At 36.7% G+C, this 18,915-nt stretch overlaps 1 protein-coding gene and 1 long non-coding RNA gene across 2 annotated transcripts in view; both read left to right on the forward strand.

Moving 5' to 3' along the window:
- Window positions 1-18,915, forward strand: part of LOC111509829 (protein turtle homolog A) — a 203,242-nt gene that overhangs the window by 30,843 nt on the left and 153,484 nt on the right. The gene's annotated exons all lie outside the window — the stretch shown is intronic.
- Window positions 12,230-14,629, forward strand: LOC141485080 (uncharacterized). The gene is made up of 3 exons (XR_012467003.1): window positions 12,230-12,606; window positions 12,724-12,819; window positions 13,895-14,629. It is a non-coding gene; the product is annotated as an uncharacterized lncRNA (long non-coding RNA).

Consider the following 18,915-nt stretch of genomic DNA (forward strand, 5'->3'; position numbering starts at 1 on the left):
AAGAATTCATCACTACCGCTATTCAGAAGTAAACTCAAAATTGAATTGCTCAGTCAACAGTGATCCAAACATAAACATTTGTATTTTATTTTACTATTGTCCTGAAACTGCAATTTATTTATTGTATTTTTTTTTCAAGCGTGGTTGAGTGAAAGAATAGCGCTTTGACAAACTCAGCCACATAAAATAAAGACTATTTATTATTATTATTATTATTTTCATCATTATAAATATTCATCTCTTGGAGTAATAGTCCAGTCGTCACCCTACATGTTGTGATGCAACTTGTTTTGAAATTTTTTTTAATTTTCAAATTTTTCGCTTGTTTTTGTTCATTTTCATTTCTTTTTACTCTGTGGTCACATTCGTGACCACATGGAAGTCGTAAATGATGGAATTCAGTAACAAAGGTTTTGTATTTAAGCTGAAAATCATAGTACGCCACTGATTTTGTCCAAGTTTGATATTTTTATCAGGTTGAACAATTGATAGAAAAATGTGTTTCAGATTTCTCAGTGAAGTATTGAATGAAAATATTGACGACTATAAGATTGAGTTACTCACTCACTCTGTATACTTTTATATCAAATGATTCAGTCAACGAAACGATAATGAAAAATTCTCAAATTTCACTTCTAGAAGGTGAAATTGATTCTCAATTGAATCATCCTCAAGTATGTTTTCAGAAGAATTAATTTTCGGTACTTGTTTTACTTCAGCAAGTCCACAGACATCAAAATTCTATTTGCGAACAGTTTTTGAAATCATGCTCAATAGTTTAGATTTGCTTATTTAACACTTAGTTGAATGCCACATTCTGCTCTTTGAAAAATGAAGTTGACCTAATTTTATCTTAGTAGTTTCGTACAGTGTTAGGTGCTAGTGATATTCTTCCCCACTTTCCCCTAGCAGTAATCGCGATTCGTGAACTAGAACGGAACAGCTTTCCGATTTCTCCAAATAGTTCGTAGGAAAGTATGGAATTGTGCCTCGCGTGTTCTTTAGAATTTCGTTTGTTTTATTCAGTTTATGAGTTGTTAAAAAACTTCGAGAGCAATAAACGAAGAAAAAACTTTCCTCGAAAACGATTTGTAGTTTCAACGACTTCCATTATTAAAATAATCCAGGCTGGTTGTTCGCGGGGTGATTTATAGGATTTTTCACCGAGAAAATAAATGAAAATGGTATCGGGTTGTCGGAAAATTGGCTCTCACGCTACGTGTTTCTAAGCCAATACCAAATTATGCTGGTGTTAATGAATATTAGTCAGTTTTGTATGACGCTTCAAAGCTACAAAATGTTTATTTTGTAGCTTTCTGTTAGGAATCACACGTTGAAAGGTAAGACCTCGTTAATCCTTAGCTCGCACAAGTTTCGACTGCTGAGGGTTGTAGATCGTAGGGGTGCGACAGTTGTTTGACGAAAAAACATATTTCAAACAGATTTTTTTAAACAGATTTATGAAAAAAATAATTTCTAGGTCATACCGTGTGTGTAGAAAAATTATGATGAAAATTTTGAATTAACTGACCCATCACTTGATGGAAATCAATAAAACTTCTCATGAAAATAATTATATCATTTAAGACTATACATTTTAGACAGAACTCATTTCACGACATGATTGTTTCATCAATGAGTAACTTCTTGTTGATTGTTTGGAAAATATTGTATATTTCAACTCAAATTTATTATATATCTTCATACTTACATTTATGAATAAGTTATATTCATTGTGAAATAGGTATGTTAACTATTTCATTTTTTGTAAATTAGGATTGTCCTACTTATATGAATCAATCAATCAATTCCATCACTGAAATATAATCGATCTTTCGAGTATATTATCCTTAGTATCCATTTCAGGAGTACATCGAGTCCGTTCATTTGATTATTTTACTTTGCTATGATGCTTCTCAATTTGAAAGTGAGCTTTTTTATGTGAGTTTCCCATTTCATTTGACTATCTAAGTATACTCCCAAGTATTTTATGTTTTTGATCATGGGTATAGTGAAAGTGTTATTATTGTCGGTGATTGATAGATGTGGAATGAACGTGGATGAATGATAATGGGTACTAAAATGGAACCTTTTTGATTCCACTATAAATTTCCATAAACTTCTCAACGAATCAATTCGTTGTCGGACATCTCTCATAAAACGATATTGTTGTCTGATCCAGATCGTAGCAATCTCAAAATCAGGTCTCGAATCCCCTTAAGGGCTATAAACTGCGCCACCTTACATTTTTATCAAATATATATCACTTCCCATCCAGAAAATCCGATAATCTACGCCATTCTTCCAGAAAGATCTCAAATCTCCATTCTGACTGTCACAATGGTTAATAAAATAGTAACGAATCGGTGGAAATGTTCCATAACCTATGGGTCATTCATCGATTGAACTTTTTCAATATTTCAAACCTAATTACCCATTTGTTACTGGCAATTTATGGTATAATTTCGCCACCGGCGGCAAATCAAAAACGGCTTCCACGTGCTCGAATGAAATTACTGGCTTATTATGCGGAATGAAACCCTCATTACCGATAACTAATTACTGGCATCGTATGTCGCTGGGAATCTGTGATGTGGCAGCGTTTGTTTTCATAATGGACTTCGCAATTGTCAACTTGGCACCGGAATATTTCACTTTTGCTGATGATAAATTGCAGTCGGATACTGGAAGTTTCATGAATTTTTGTTTTCCCAGGGCCTCACGTAATTATTTCAAATTTGTTTCGTATAACTTTGACATGAACCAGTCAAATAAATGCTCAGGAATGTTCATAGACTCAGGCGTAGCTTCAGTTCCCATATCACATGATGAACTCAAGGTGAATATTCAAATTTTGCGAGCTACATACATTCGATTAGTGTTTTTTTTTTCATTTTTTATGTTGCTACACTCGTCTCAAACATATGTTCTCAGTTTTAGCTCTTTGTTATGTTTAATTTGTTGGTGAGAGTGAGAAGTGATTTGCTATCGAAACAAATTCTACTATTACAGGCGATGATCGACTGTATTGTCAAACATGCGCCAAACTAACTGACTGTTATAAGGAAACAAGTATAGCTGAGGCACCAGTCAATCTAATAATAACACTGATGATTTTCAAACAAGACTCAACCTCTAACGGAAGCAAGAAACTCTTTGGAAGGTTCGAAATAGATGAACATTTCAACCTAGCAGACCACTGTTATAATATTCATGCAGTCATTGTTCACTGTGGTTCTGGCGTTGAATGTGGTCATTATTACGCCTTGGTCAAAGAAGAAACGGACTGGTTTAAGTTTGACGATAGTCGTGTCACGAAGTGTTCTGGTGATGCATTGAATTTATTGGAGCCTCTGGAGACACCCTACATTTTGTTTTATGAGAGAGAGGACATTGTTAGATCAAGATCTTCAGATGATGTGGTGCTGCAGGTTTTTCCGGGTTTTCTTGCAGCTGAAAAAGCAAATGCGCCACTAGAATCAATGAAGTCGCCCCGGAGCGCCAATTAATTTTTATTGTTGTATTTATTTTATTTTTATCGTTGTTTTAACATATTGTAATAATTTTACACAAAATATATATACCAATAATTGAAATACATCCAATATTAATAATAATAGCAGGGGAGCCCACGATGCAAAATGGGGATTTACTCGAGCGTCATTGAGACATATTAGGTTGCAAAGCTTAGATGATAAGAAGAAAAAAATGTTTCATAATATATACCTTTTCATCGGTGTGGGAAGCAGCTATAGATTTTTGAATATGTAAAAAAATACTAGACATACTCGAGGACGTCAGATATTGATAGCATCAATGTCCTACGTATTTTTAATAACGTTGGTATGTTAATCTGATCGTTTGCATGATGTGGGTGGTTGTAAGTAAAGGTTAAAAGTGAAAAGAAAAAAATGTAATCGAGCGCGTCAGATTTTCTGAGGGGGTGTTGAGGGCAACAAAAAAAGTTCTCATTCAATAATCTGACGATTTCGATCTGACGCAAACTCACGGCCATTATTATAATGTGCAATAAAAATTCGACATTTTGAAATACTCAAGCGCGTCAGATTGATGTATATATATGGTTCATCTTCATGTTATAGACGTGCTGTCTCATAATCTGACGATTATTTGGAGGGATTCGCTTAATCTGACAAAAACAAAAATTTTTTTTATTTTTTTCAATTCATTGAACTCAATTAATTGAAAAGCTCAGGAAATAGCATGCAAATAAATAAGTGTATATTTTTTAAGTAGAAAACTTGTATTTATAAGAAAATATTTTTTTAATGCTCAAAAAAAATTTATTTTTTATAATCAATCGAGAGAAGAGAGATTAAACTTTCTATGTTTTTTACCACTTTTATTTGTAACCAACGTTACTGCAGTTTCGTCCTATAAGGACATTTTCAAACTTATAGGTATATTGTATAAGTTTCACCCGTCCCATAATTAAGAAAAAAAAATAAGCATACAGTAAGACTATAAGTAACAGTTACAATAGACACAAAAATAATGAAAAAAACTATTATGGAGATAATATAAAAGATTACAATCATTTTTGAACATCTAAGAAATGCATTTTTAAAGTTTTTTTGAATTGACATATAGACAAATGAATATACGGTAATAGATTATTTAGATACTTCGGTCCAAAGTAAGGAAACATCAAATGGTAAATGTATCTTTTCTCGAATTGATAGAATGATTATTAGATCGCTTACTAATTAATCTGAATAAGTAATTAGGAGTTTTGCTCTCCAATAGTTTATATAAGAATACAGATATGAGATATCGAATTCTAAACTTAATTTTCAGCTGATCTAATTTCACTATGGAGTTACATTATCACGGTAGTTTATGCAGCACACAAATCTCATACAAGCATTTCATATGCGTTGAAGTTTGTGTTTATTATAGTCTGGCAAGAAGCAGCAATACTCAATATGGGGATAAATCAATGATTGAACTAAATTCAGTGTTGTTTCTTCAGAAAGCTGAAACTTGAACTTGTATAAGGATTTCTTGTTTGAAAAAACAAATTTTGTAAGTGTGTTCAACGTGCTCGTTGAACGAGAGAGTGTCATCGATATATACACCTAAATTTTTTGCTGAATTCACCCAGTCAATCTGTTCATTGTCAAGAAAAAGATGGAAATTTGTTTCAACTTCATTTCTTTGTAGGTCAGATCCCAAACATAGGGCTACTGTTTTATTTGGATTTATTCGAAGGCCATGATTTTTGGAAAATAGAAGTGTATTTTCTAAATCTAAGTTCATCCTGGTGATAGCATGGTAAATATTATTAGATTGACTTGACAGATATAATTGAAAATCATCAGCATATAAATGTACGTCGCACTAGGATAACGTGGCAGGAAAGTCAAAAATGATAAGAGAGAACAGTAATGGACCTAGAATGCTACCTTGTGGTACACCAGAAGAAGTTTCCTGAAGAGATGAGCATAATTGATCATTATCCAATATAACCCGTTGAACCCTTCCTGTGAAATAGCTTCTCACCCAATCTGAAGAACTGCATTCAAACCCAATGTATTTTAGTTTACTCAGCAATAGTTTGAAGTTTACCAGATCGAATGCTTTGCTTCGATCAAGCATAACCAAAAATGAGACCATCGATTTGTCCCGAGAAGTAGTGATATCATTGATAACCTTCAACAGAGCAGTGTTGGTACCGTGTTTCTGTCGGAATCCAGATTGCACTTCTGGAAGTATGTTAGCTGTATCCAAATATACTTTGATTTGTTGTGTTATTTTTTTTTTCAAAAATTTTTGAGTATGCTGGTAAAATACTTATTGTTTTTTCTTAAACGATGAGACACTCTGTATGACAAACATGTTATTTTTGTAATTCCACCGCGCTCTTATCTATCAAATGAATTTACTCGATGCTCATTCCATCCTTCTGTGCGTCGATCACGTCGCACACGTCTCTTTCCCACCCACTACCGTAATTACGTCCCCTAGGGAATACGCCATAGAAGCCCTGTATCCCCTCTGCTGACGTAACTCGTTGAAACAGGTGGATATAGGTATTTTGGAAGTGTGTAAAATATTAGCAATTTTCCAGAGATCAGGAAAAATGCCTTGCCTCAGAGACTCATCAAAAATTTGTTTTACTTCATCTATGCAATGTGGAATACTAAATGGAATCATTTTAATATTGATATTATCGATACCGAAAGCATTTGATTTTATTTTATTGATAGCTTCAAAGATATCCTCATTGGGTATTTCCATAAACGAGAAAGTTGCATTGATATTGAATCTGTTATTACTATAAAATAATAAGGTATCACTGTAATTAATCATCATCTACATCTTCATCAAGAACGAGTCTCTGTGATCAGCTGTGATGGCGTCATGGCAACAGAATTCAGAGTGGGGACGGAGTGAGAGAGTAATAGATAGAGAAAAAGTGAATAGAGAATAGAGGAATAGAAACTTGAAGAGTTTATGTTCCCCTCGGAGAGGGGAATATAAATATCATACAGCTGCACGTATTAAACTATATCGACGAATTTTTGTTATTTCGGCTTGTGGAAATCTTCAGATTATATATTTTTCTTTATCCTTGAATTATTTCCTTCAAAATAAAAAATATCAGCTACGTTCGAGAATGTCGAAATAACGTTATTTTTTTACAACTTTGCTGCCCTCCTCTTTTTTTACGCTACTGTCAAATTGTCAGATTACTGGAATATATACTTTTCAGCAGGTGATTAACTCACCCTACCTTAATCTGACGCGCTCGAGGATTTCTGATGATCAATATTTTTTTACTAATCTGATCCTTCATCCCTCACAGGCGGTTTTATATATGTGGCTCATATTTGGTGAAGGTTTTCAACCGGGTACAAGGTATCCCCCTGTATATCGATCTGCCGTGCTTTAGTAAATCCCGAAATCCCCGCTTGGGCTCCCGTATTATAAGTACAATAAGCTAACATAGTACTCTCACCTACAGAGTAGCGCAAAAAAGCATATTCGGCTTATGAGCAATATCAGAGGACAGTGGGACGCGCATGGGGTCTTTCACCTCGTGTGGTCACCTGGATCCACACTGCAATAATAAGACCTATATTAACGTACGAAACCATTGCATGGGGACCGAAAGTTCTACAAGCAACGGCCATCCAAAAATTATATCAATTACAGCGATTGACTTGTTTAAACATCACAGGAGCCATGAGAACAACACCAATTGCGGCAATGGAATCAATTACTGGTCTGACCCCTCTGGACCTGTACGTTAAGGAGGTTGCGTTAATGACGCATGGCTGGTGTAAACCTCGAAGTAGGAATGGGTCAATTGAGGCTGAGCCTGTAGCAAGAAGCGCTTACTGCGCAACCTTTGCTGCGGGCAACCAGTGATGCAATTCAACCCAGGTTTATGTTTAATGAACCCTACAAAATACAAATGAAACAGAACAGATGCTACAAATGCAATATGTATATATACAGACGGCTCGAAACCAAATAAGGCTCAGGATCTGAAGATAATAACATTTTCCTGAGGTGCGTTAAAGGGCACGACAGGAGTAAAGGTAATTGCATTGCCGACTCTTTATCCAAGGAAGCGGCTGTACTGAGAATTTTAGGACTTAGTGGCACCTACGACCTGATGACTTCGACAATTACGGAACTAGCCAAACGTCACACCCATGCTCAATCCCTAAAGGGGTGGGATGAAATCAAAGGATGCAATCTTGCCAGAATCACCCAGGGCGACCTTGAGAAGCTGGCGACGAAGAAATATCTGGCGATGACCATGAAAAATCTACGCCTAACAGTAGGATTTCTGACTGGCCACTGTCAACTAAGGAAACACCTCCACAATATGGGGCTAGTGAAAACACCTCTATGCATTATGTGTGAACAGGAGGATGAAACTGTCATGTTATGCGAATGTCCGGAGCTATCGTCAGTAAGTCGTTCATGATCTCCAATTCGACACCCAGCACTGATAAAATTGTGGCTGCAAACTCAGATTCAATTTTCAAAACTATCTTTCGTGGAAACCCGTCACCACCATTCGACGGCAATGCCATTCCGAGCAATCGATCATGGAATAGCGTTCTACCAACGATCCGTCAGGCAAGAAACAAAAGAGGCTTGTTTGACCGAATTAAAATGTAAATTCTGAATTTGAATGATACGCGCTACCGGATGAGCTCCGTCCATCCAGAGAACGACAAACGGAATGTAATTCATCAGTATCGGATAGGCTGGTGTACACTGGATTGTTGCAGCTAGTCGATAACGAATTCAGGGTATTGGTGTGTTATCCAATGGAAGGTTGTTGTTTTTGTGGCCGTTATAACCACCCAGCTGATACCAAAATATTGAACATGTTCGCCAGACATCTTGAAGGGGAATTTCTAACAAACAATGTTACTTAAACCAACATCTTGATCGAGAGCAAGAAAACCTGAGATTTATTGAGTTTTTCACAGACACTGCCTATGTGATCTTCTCAGGTAAGCTGACTATCTATCTGCGATCCAAAAAATGTCACGTTCCCAGACAGTTTGATATCTAATTTATTGTGTATCGTATTGGGAATCAGGCGTCGTAGATAGAAATTCACTGCCATTGTCTCATCTATATTGAGTTTTAATGAATAACGTGAACACGAGGACACATTCTTCAACAACTCCAATTACTCCAGTCTTCAATTCGACAATATCACTGTTTTCTATTGTATTCGTAGTGTCGTCAACATACACAGTTATGTGAGCCTTCATTTGTGTAGGAAGGTCGTTAATAACAATGGTGAAAAGAAGTGGTCCCAGAACTGACCCCTGAGGGACTATTTCATCAGTTCGGACTTCTATTGTCCAATATAATATGAATTGATTTCAAATCCCCGAAGAAAAATCAAAAAGATTACCCAAAAATAACAATTATAATTAACAAAATACTGAAATTACAAAGAAATAACATACAAGCAACAATTAAAAATGTAAAAATCAAATTAATAATAATAGCTGAAAATTAAACAAATTTAAAAAAATATCATTAACAAAAAAGGAAAAATAAAAATTGGAAGATTCCAAACCAAGTTATGTCACGACGTTTCGATTGTTACTAGCCACAATCGTCTTCGGGTGATAACTGAGAGTTATCATTGTAGATAAATGTCGCCAAACCGGATATAATAATATCAGGATTGACTATTCCGCTCTCTTCGTCGATAAGTTTATTGGGGGTTGAATTGACACTTCTCAAAAACTGAATGAAACTGTTCCAAACCAAAATACTGTACACACCTCAGCAACTCTTGATGCTATATAAAGCTCAGAGCAGACCTTCTTTGTAGTATTAATACCTGAACATGCTGATAGCAAGTGTATTAGGGTCTCGAGCGCCTCGCGGCAGGCCCTGCACCTTGTGTCAGGAACCTCTATACCCATCACGCAACTGCGCTAGACTGAGGTGTTGAAGACACCATCCTGGCAAGCCATGATGAACCCCTCAGTTTCCGACTTCAGCCCACCCGACCTAAGAAAAGCGAACGTCAGGCTCTTTGATAAGCTAAGGTCTCCAATGTTATTGGAGAAGACCCCATGCATTGGCTTATCCTTGTGTTTCCGCAGAAGTGAGGTGATCTCTGAGGCTTTTATCTGAGCTTTTTGCTGAACAGGTTCTAATTTGGTGACAGAGTTGTGGTCATCTCGTTCAGTGTCGAAAACTATACCGAGTTCAACAGCTGCTCGGGCAGCTGCCCTAAGGAGAAATACTCCAATTCATGCTCTCTCATGGTCACGGACCATGCAGAGAAGGGGATTCAAACTCCTGACGACTTTACAGGCTTTATCCAGTATCATTCTGTCATGTAGACACTCCAAACTCAAAAGTCTACGGTCTCCCTGTTGTCGGGGGAAGTGCAACCGTGGAACGGAGGATTTGGGATGTAAACTCCTATACAGATGCATCATTTTTCGGGTCTTTACGTCGAGATTATACAGCTCCTCCCGAGTCTTACGAGTAGAGTAAAGATTGGAACGGCAAGCATATTTGTTGCGGCAACTTTGTTCTTCCCCGACAGTTCCGATGACCAGATCTGTCGAAGTTTGTGCTGATACTTGCCGCGAAGAGAGTTTTTCACTGCTGTTACCTCTTGTGAGTGACGTTGTTCCACCCCGAGGTGAGTATTCGTCTCTACGGCATCCAGATGGTGTTCAATGCTCCCATCTACGAGCTGTACAACCTCTCCATAGTCACCGCATCGTCCTCTTTTGAGATGGACCATTGCACATTTGTCTATCCTGAATTTCATACCGATAGCATGCGTGTACTCTTCCACCACCCTCAAGGACTGATGGAGATCCTTCTCTCCAAAGACATAAAGTTTAAGATTTTTTTTTCACCGTAGTATGCGCTGGGCAGGCCATATCCCCAGAAGCCTCGATACATTCGGGAGGGTGCGCCAGCATTGTCAACCAATGACCACTCCCCACACCGTGGGGTAAGTGATCATTGGGTCCGAGAATAATGTGCCCTGAGCAAGCGCAGTGAGCCGAGAATGACAGCCTACTGCATCTGTGCGGCAAAGATTTCTGCTTTAGTGCGGCAAGCCGGTATGATTTTGAGATTCGAGAGTAGAGAGGACATCATTTCACCAAGGACTCCAATAATCAGAACAACCATCTTGACAGATTATCATTTTTTTTTTTATTATTATTCTGACATCGACTGCTGAGGTCATTAGCCATTTTGTAGTATACGATATCTGTTTATATTTTGTTAAAAAGTTCTGTTGCTTTCAGAAAGTTCAAAATATTTCTTATGGCTTTGGTACCGAGGCAACTTCTGATATTATCCGGTAAGTTATATCGTTGTCGATATCGTTGGATTATTATTGTTATTATTAATATTATTAATATCACTAAGGAAGTATTTTCAAATATTTCAACAGGGGCGCCCTCCATAGGGGCACCTTCACATATGAAAATCACCTTTTCATCACTTTTTATCCGTACCGTCATATTTTCGGAGGCTGGAATTTTCCATGTAGGTTCGTTTTATGTTGTAGATGTGTAATAAGAAAAGATTATCAAATAATCCGCGAGGTAAAAAGGCGCGTCTATATAACAAAATTTGAATTTATATTACCAGCATTATACCCGTGCAGAGTCGTGGTGGGTCTCTAGTGAAGAATAAAGAGTTCGAAGAACGGCAATTTTGTGGAATGATCCTCCTATAACGGTTTTTCCAAAATAATCTACAGCGATTTAATTCCAACCAAAACCATCATTTCCTCATGGGCCCTTAAATCCTTAAAGTGCAGAGCACTTTAAGGATTTCAACGCAGTGAAAAACTCTACAAACATACTTCGTATAAATAATTCCTGAGTCAAACTCCCCCACATCCATTTAAACAATTGATTTCCCAACTTTGTCAACAACACTCATTCATTGTGTTTATCGAAACAAACAGTAAAAACCTTACAAATTCCCTGAAAGCTTGCCTCCCATTTACCCATTCATATTGAGGTTTATATCAACTTTTGTTCAAGTCGTAATAATGTGTTCCGTGTAAAGAAGCCATTTCGGGAAATAACCTCACTTCAAAAGTCCATGCATTTGAATAATGTATTTATCAGATTGGCGCAGGTTGTATTTTGTTTTGTAGAAGCCACACGTTTTCTGTCAAATCTGTTTGTATCTGGAAATGTTTCAAATTCATGAGATCAAATGATGATTAATGGAATGATATGCTTTTGAATGAAAGCAAAACATCACAGGCTTTACTCTATTTTTCTACGAAAATAGAATCATCAATATTGTACTGATGATAATGATGATACGAACGGGATGCAATTATCACTAATTCGAAATCGATCATTTCAGATTGTATGGTTTAGATACGAAGGAGAAACGTGAATGAAAAAAAAAAAATGTATATTAGGCAACGATTATGTAATGATCGTTATTAACGTAAAAATGTAATTGATATTGATATATTGATATTGATATATTGAAGTACAGTTTATATATTTACATGTAACATATCGTGTTTTTCAAAAGTCTCAGATCCAGTAACTTGACCTAGATATGTTTATCTGTTCTGCCATGTACTAGATCTATAGACTTTCTAAAAAAGTGTACATGTTATGATTATAACTAAGCAGTGAGTAGAGAACAAATTTGGTAGAAAAATTAATATGATAGATTCAATGAATTTTTACTTTTTTTAAAAAATAACAAATAATTATATAATATAAGTTGCAAATGGTGAGGATTCCAAACCGTTTCAAGCAGGGTCAGTTACAGAGGAGAACAGATAGTTTTCAAAGGGAAGGTTCATCTTAAGTTATTATTCATTATATTATAAAATTTGTTTGAAAATTGTAGAATATGTTTCTTTGTTTCTTTTTTGAATTGTTCTAGTTTTCGAATACATTCCAATTCAATCGGAATGCAGTTGAAGAATTTAGGGCCGAAGAAAAAGAAAGATCTTTGCGTTAAAGATTTTCTGAAAAGTTGTATACTGAGATTCAAATGACTGGTGGATCTGGTTATTCCAGTTTTTCTCTGGTTAGATGTTTCGTGTCTGATGTACATTCTTTTTAAACACTGGTGAGTAAATAACAGTTTTATATTCAAGACCTGTGATTCTTGGTATAGCATGTCAGTGGAATAGTGTTTATTTTTTTTCAGAATAATTCTTAGAAGAATATTTTGTGTTTTTTGTAGAGAATCAAGTGTAGTATTGAAGGCCCCACCCCATGCTGTAATACAGTAGGTCATTACAGATTCAGCTAGGGAATTGTAAAGTAAAAGGTACTTCTGGTAAGTACGTCTCTCAGGATATAAAAACTCTGCATCAAGACTCTTAAACGGTTATTAACATTTGTGATGTGTACTGACCAGCGCGTGCATTGATCTAAGACTACTCCTAAATATTCGATTTTTTCCACTTTTTTTACTATGGAACATGTGCAATCGATCTTATGACAGTTTGTGATGTGTAATTGTATCAGAATATTTTTTGGTTGGGTAGTGACTGTTGGCGTAAATGTGAGAAATTTTGTTTTTTCAATATTCAGGGTGAGTTTGTTTAAGTTTAGCCAGTCGTGTATTTTTTGCAAGTCAGTCTCAGTAGTTTCTTTTACTTCCTCCCAAGTTTCTCCTGTGAAGATCAGAGCTGTATCATCTGCATAACAAAAATAGTGTCCTTTAAATCCATTAATTCTTGTAATATCATTCGTGTACACAAGGAACAGTATCGGTCCTAATACTGTCCCCTGTGGTACACCGATTTTTATTTTTGAAACGTTACTTATTTCTTGTCCAACTTTTACCTGTTGTACTCTACTTGTTAAGTAATCAGTCATAAGGTCAGCCGACAGACCACGTATACCGTAATGGTGCAGCTTATTGAGTAAAATTTCGTGAGAAACTGTGTCGAAGGCCTTGGCAAGGTCGAGGAATACTGCAACGCATTTCATCGATTTGTCCAAGGCCCCGACTGTCTCCTCCAGGAAATCCACTACAGCATTCTCAGTGTTTGAGTTCTGCACAAAACCATATTGCCTATCAGTGATGACATTATGTTTGTGAAAAAAAATCCAAGTCTTTTTTTTACCACCTGTTCAAATATTTTTGCTAAGTTGTTTATAACAGATATTGGTCTATAATTACTTGGTTCACGACGGTCACCTGATTTGAAAATTGGAGTGATGAGACTCTTTCTATTTCTGTGGAATTTTTCCACTTGATAAGCATAGATTAATTATGTGTACTAGTGGGGATAGGATAAATTCATGAATGTATTTTATGGTTTTGACTGAGAGTTTGTCTGGACCTGAAGAACAATTATTTTTCAGTTTAGATATCTGAATAATGATTTCATTTTTTGTTGCAGGTTCTAAATATATGGTTGAATCATTTCTTGCTAAGGAGTGTCTGGCTGAATTCATTTTGGGAATTTTTTCTGACATATTGATACCGAGATTGGTGTAAAAATTATTAAATATGTTGGCTTCTTCTTTGTTGCTTGTTATCATATTTCCAGTTTTATTTTTCAATGGTGTGTCAATTATTACAATAATTGAGAAATGTGCTTTTGAAATTTGTATTTTAAATATGATAGCACTATAATTGAATGGAGTTACACCTATTTTGTATATTTTTGACTTATCTCTTATAATTTTTACTTACCACTGTACTTTGTTCTATTCTAACAAGAAAATTATCATAACCCAATTATTCAATGAAGTTATATGCGATACAAATAAATATCTTTTTCTACACCCGTACTCTAACAATACACTTATATGACCATAATCCGTTTCATAATGATATCCATTATGATACAGATTTTTCGTAACGATACAGATTATCAACCAATAGAAACCCATAATTTTTCAATCAAGAATCCTGTTCCTTTGTTTGTCCTAGATTCTAACCTAAGTAACTAATTGCTTTATTTGTCAAAATCAGTTTTCATATTACCTACCTATATTATCAAAATGTCTGAAAACAGCGATTTAGAAGGAATACAATCGACTCCAATATTTTTAAAAGATCAGATTAATTACAGTTGTTATATTCAATATAAATATAATTAAAATCTTTATAGTTTTCATATATCCATGATAATACCAATAAGTTTGTGTTTTTTTTAAATATGAGTTAATTACTATAAATGTGTTCAATACAAATATAATATTTATAGTTTTTCATTATTTATCGAGTTTAGAAAAAATAGCGTATGCAACTCTCATGTAATGGTTATTAATACACTCGCATATACCATACAAAACTCGCCTTCGGCTCGTTTCGTATCCCGGTTAATGCTCGTGTCTTCATTACATGATCGTTGTATAATATACTATTTGATGTTTGTTACTCTCATGTTGATACTTCCATTTCTTATTATTATTTTATATTATTTGTACTATGATATTCCTGTTTTTGATATTTTTGTTACTATATTCTTGATAATAATAGACCGCCCATCTTCGAGGGTGCTAAACGCCCAAAAAAGAACGACTGGGACGTCGCAAAAAAGGTCATCACAGCACCGCCAGTTGGATGGGCTATCAAATCTTTTCAGCCCTTCAAATTTCCCGGAGAGAATGGTATATTTCCAGCTCTTCTTCAAAACGGACTGGAAATAAATTTACCGATTCTCACAAAATTGTATAGAACTACTCTGGAACTACCACCCAGTTGGTTGGCAGCAAGGGTGGTATATATACCTGGAGAGGGCCGGAGTGACCCATACCCCAAATCGGTACGACCAATCAGCCTTACATCCTTCCTGCTGAAAGGACTTGAGAGGATACTGGACGGACATATCAGGAGGGTAGCATTATATGTATGAATCCCCACTGAATAACCACCTATATGCTTATCAAACCGGCAAATCGACAGATTCAGCATTGAACAACCTCGTTGAGAAAATCTCCCAATCCCTTGACAACAAGGAGATTGCGTTTGTTGTATTTCATGATATTGAAGGAGCATTTGACAATGCACTACCTAAATCTATAGGATTGTCTCTGGCTAGAAAGGGTATAGAATCGACCGTAACTGGCTGGATCTATGCCATGCTAGTAAACAGAACTGCACCAGGAGCTGCCCTCAAGGTGGGGTACTATCTCCCCTTCTGTGGTCGCCCCTGGTGGATAGTCTGCTTGATGCCCTCGACAGAAGAAACGTTGATCTGCAAGCTTATGCAGATGACCGTGTCATCCTGGCAAGGTCCATGTCGGGAAGGGTAGCTTGTAATATCCTCCAAAGCGCGTTGGACTTTGTTCACAGTTGGTGCCTGAAGGAGCAGATGTCTGTCAACCCCAGCAAAACTGTGTTAATCCCCTTCACCAAGATGAAGAAATTGGACGATATAACGCCACTTTCCCTCAATGGTGTGGTCATTCCGGATGGAACGGAGGTGAAATATCTTGGCATTGTCCTTAATAAAAGACTCACCTGGAACGCTCACTTGAAAAAAGTTTTACACAAAGCCAGACTGTCTCTATGGACATGTCGAAGGATTCGTGGTAAAACTTGGGGTTTAGGTCCCAAGCAAATCCATTGGATTTATGTGATGATTGCCAGACCAATGATTACGTATGGTGCAATTGCTTGGTGGCCGAAGGCTTTACAGAAAACGGCCCAAGCGAAGCTCTCTGGCTCACAGAGACAGGCGTGTCTGGCTATCAGTGGTGCCATTAGTACCAGACCGTCAGCGGCCATGGAGATCCTTCTAGATCTACCTCCTCTTCACATTTTTCTATAAAGAAAGTCTAGATGGACTGCATACAGACTTGTGCACATTGCCAATTGCACAAATCAATTCAATGCAAAGTGCAACAGACTGTTGGTTGACATTGGAAGTCACAGCACTCTGGAAATGACCTCTGACTGTATGCCTTCAACTGTCAACTACGAACTGCCTTATAAAGTACTATTGCCGAGTAGACTAGACTGGATCCTGCGGGAGAAGAAAATATTATGAGCATATAGTTGTTGGTTCACAGATGGATTAAAAACACCTTCCGGTTCTGGTGCAGGTGTTTTCAGTCGCAGACCCAGGACAGGGTTATCTACCTGCTTAAGAACTTATGCAACTGTATTTCAAGCGGAAATTTACGTTATTGAATTGTGTGCGGAGAGATTGGATGAATCCAACCTCACTCACAAGTCAATAAAAATATTCTCGGACAGTCAAGCGACGTTGGAAGCTCTCGGCTCCCACCGATCAACGTCTAAATTGGTAGTAAACTGCCAAAAAGACTCTTTTCGATAGGAAGACTGAACAGATTGTCTCTGGTCTGGATTCCTGGCCATACTGGCCTGGAAGGCAATGGAGCTGCTGACTCTCTTGCAAAGGGGGGTGCTGCAAGCGGCTGCATTGGACCAGAACCTGTCATTGGCATCGCTTTGGGTTTTGCCAAACAAACACTTGACACCTGGATGGCAAGAAGAGTTATAGACTTCTGGCAGAATCTTCCTGGATTGACTCACTCCAAGGCGTTTATCCACCCTTCGAAGCTTGATTCCAAACAGTTGTTGGACTGTCATTTGAATCACTGTCATTTGAATCATCACATGCAGAGACTTGGACTGTCGGAAGGCAGTGTGTGTCGTCTCTGTCTGGAAAATGATGGAATTGCAGAGCATATACTTTGTGCCTGCCCCGCTGGGTACCGAATCAGGTTCTTTGAGTTTGGCAGCTCCGTACTCTCACCATCTGACCTGAAAGGCCACTCACCATACAAACTAACCGGCTTCGTTAAGAAGCTGGGTTTACTTCGCCGATTGTGAATAGGTGAAAGCCACAATAAACCCTTATGGGTTGCGGTGGAGGATCGAATAGAGCTACTCACTTCAGACCTACCTACTTACCTACTATATTCTTCTACCCTGTAAGTCATATGTTGATATTCTAACAACACGTCTATTTTGTGAATTATCCGATTATGATATACCCGCGGCTTCGTCCGCGTAGAATTTGGTTTGTCACATTAAGTTTCATGACAGACCGTTTCAAGCAAAACTTCACGTTTCCAATTTCAAAACTGACGAAATTCAATACAACTTTTCCCCCTCGCTTGGAGATGGACATTCCTGATTCCCTTTCTTGATGCTCATTCACGCTATACAAAGAACCAACCTGCATATTTCAAGATTCTAAATTCAGAACCTTCGACTATACGTTAATATGAGAATCTCAGTCAATCAATAGGTACCCACTTATATATTATTGAATAGCATCAGCAAAAATACTAAAGATTCAAAATGAAATTCATTGGTGATCCTACTAATTCTACCCCTACTAATATTATAAATGCGTAAAGTTTGTGAGGAGAAATGAATGTAATTTATGTACTCACGTATTTTAATTTTTCACACCTGTTCAACTCAACGGAATCAAATGTCAGTTGGTTTATAAATAGATCATGACCTGGAATAACAATTAAGGTAGGTTTCCACGGTAACGCGGGTGAAACAACAGGTATCGTCTAAGTGGGTACCTATTTATTGACTGTCACTCTTATATTAACGTACAACCGAAGCAATGGACCTATAATTTTGAAATATGCAGGTAGGTTTTTTGTATAGCGTGAATGAGCACCAAGAAAAGAAATTAGGAATTTCCACCCCAAGGAAGCAAATGGGGGGTCAAATATTGCATTGAATTTTGACCGTTTCAAAGTTCGAAACCTGAAGTTTTGGATTCATGAAATATTGTTAAGAATGGTCTGTTAAAATATGTTAAAATCTGTTTTCAAAATCTGTTTTTCTGTTAATCAGCTGTCGCCCCCATTCGAACACGACAACTCTCAGAAATTGAGAAACTTGTGTGAGCTAAGGACTAAGGAGGTTTTACCTTTCAACGTGTGATTCGTAACACGGTTACTTGATGTACAAGAACTGAGAGTGAGATTAGTTCACAAATTTCACCTGGTATCACTTTCTCTATCAATCAATCAAGTTAGGTACCTACTATTGTTATATATAATAATTGTAGCCTAGTTTGTAATATTCATTTCTACCAAGGAAGCTAATAGAAATTAAAGTGTTTGTGAAACTTTTATAATTATTATCATGGCAAGCATCATTAATTTTCATCAAGTAACGGGTCAGGCCATTTCTTAATCATGAAAAAAATTCACCAACTCATTAAATAGACATGCAACTAACTAATTACCGATCTCCACATTGGAAAACAGATTCAACAGAGACTACGATTTCCATTTTATTCAGTTATTCAGGAAATTTTCCGAATTTTCGAATTTATCGGTTAGTTAGCATTCCAAAAGATTGAATTCCAAACCTTTCTCTTACAAATATAATACATCATAGTCGTGCTTGAATTAATTCTCCTCCCAAAAAAATGGATTGCAAATGTGAAATTGGTCTTTGCAACCAAGA

Source organism: Leptinotarsa decemlineata, unplaced genomic scaffold, assembly GCF_025532065.1.
Source record: "Leptinotarsa decemlineata unplaced genomic scaffold, Ldec_3_MD MMD2_tig00026307_RagTag_RagTag, whole genome shotgun sequence".
Lineage (NCBI taxonomy): Eukaryota > Metazoa > Arthropoda > Insecta > Coleoptera > Chrysomelidae > Leptinotarsa > Leptinotarsa decemlineata.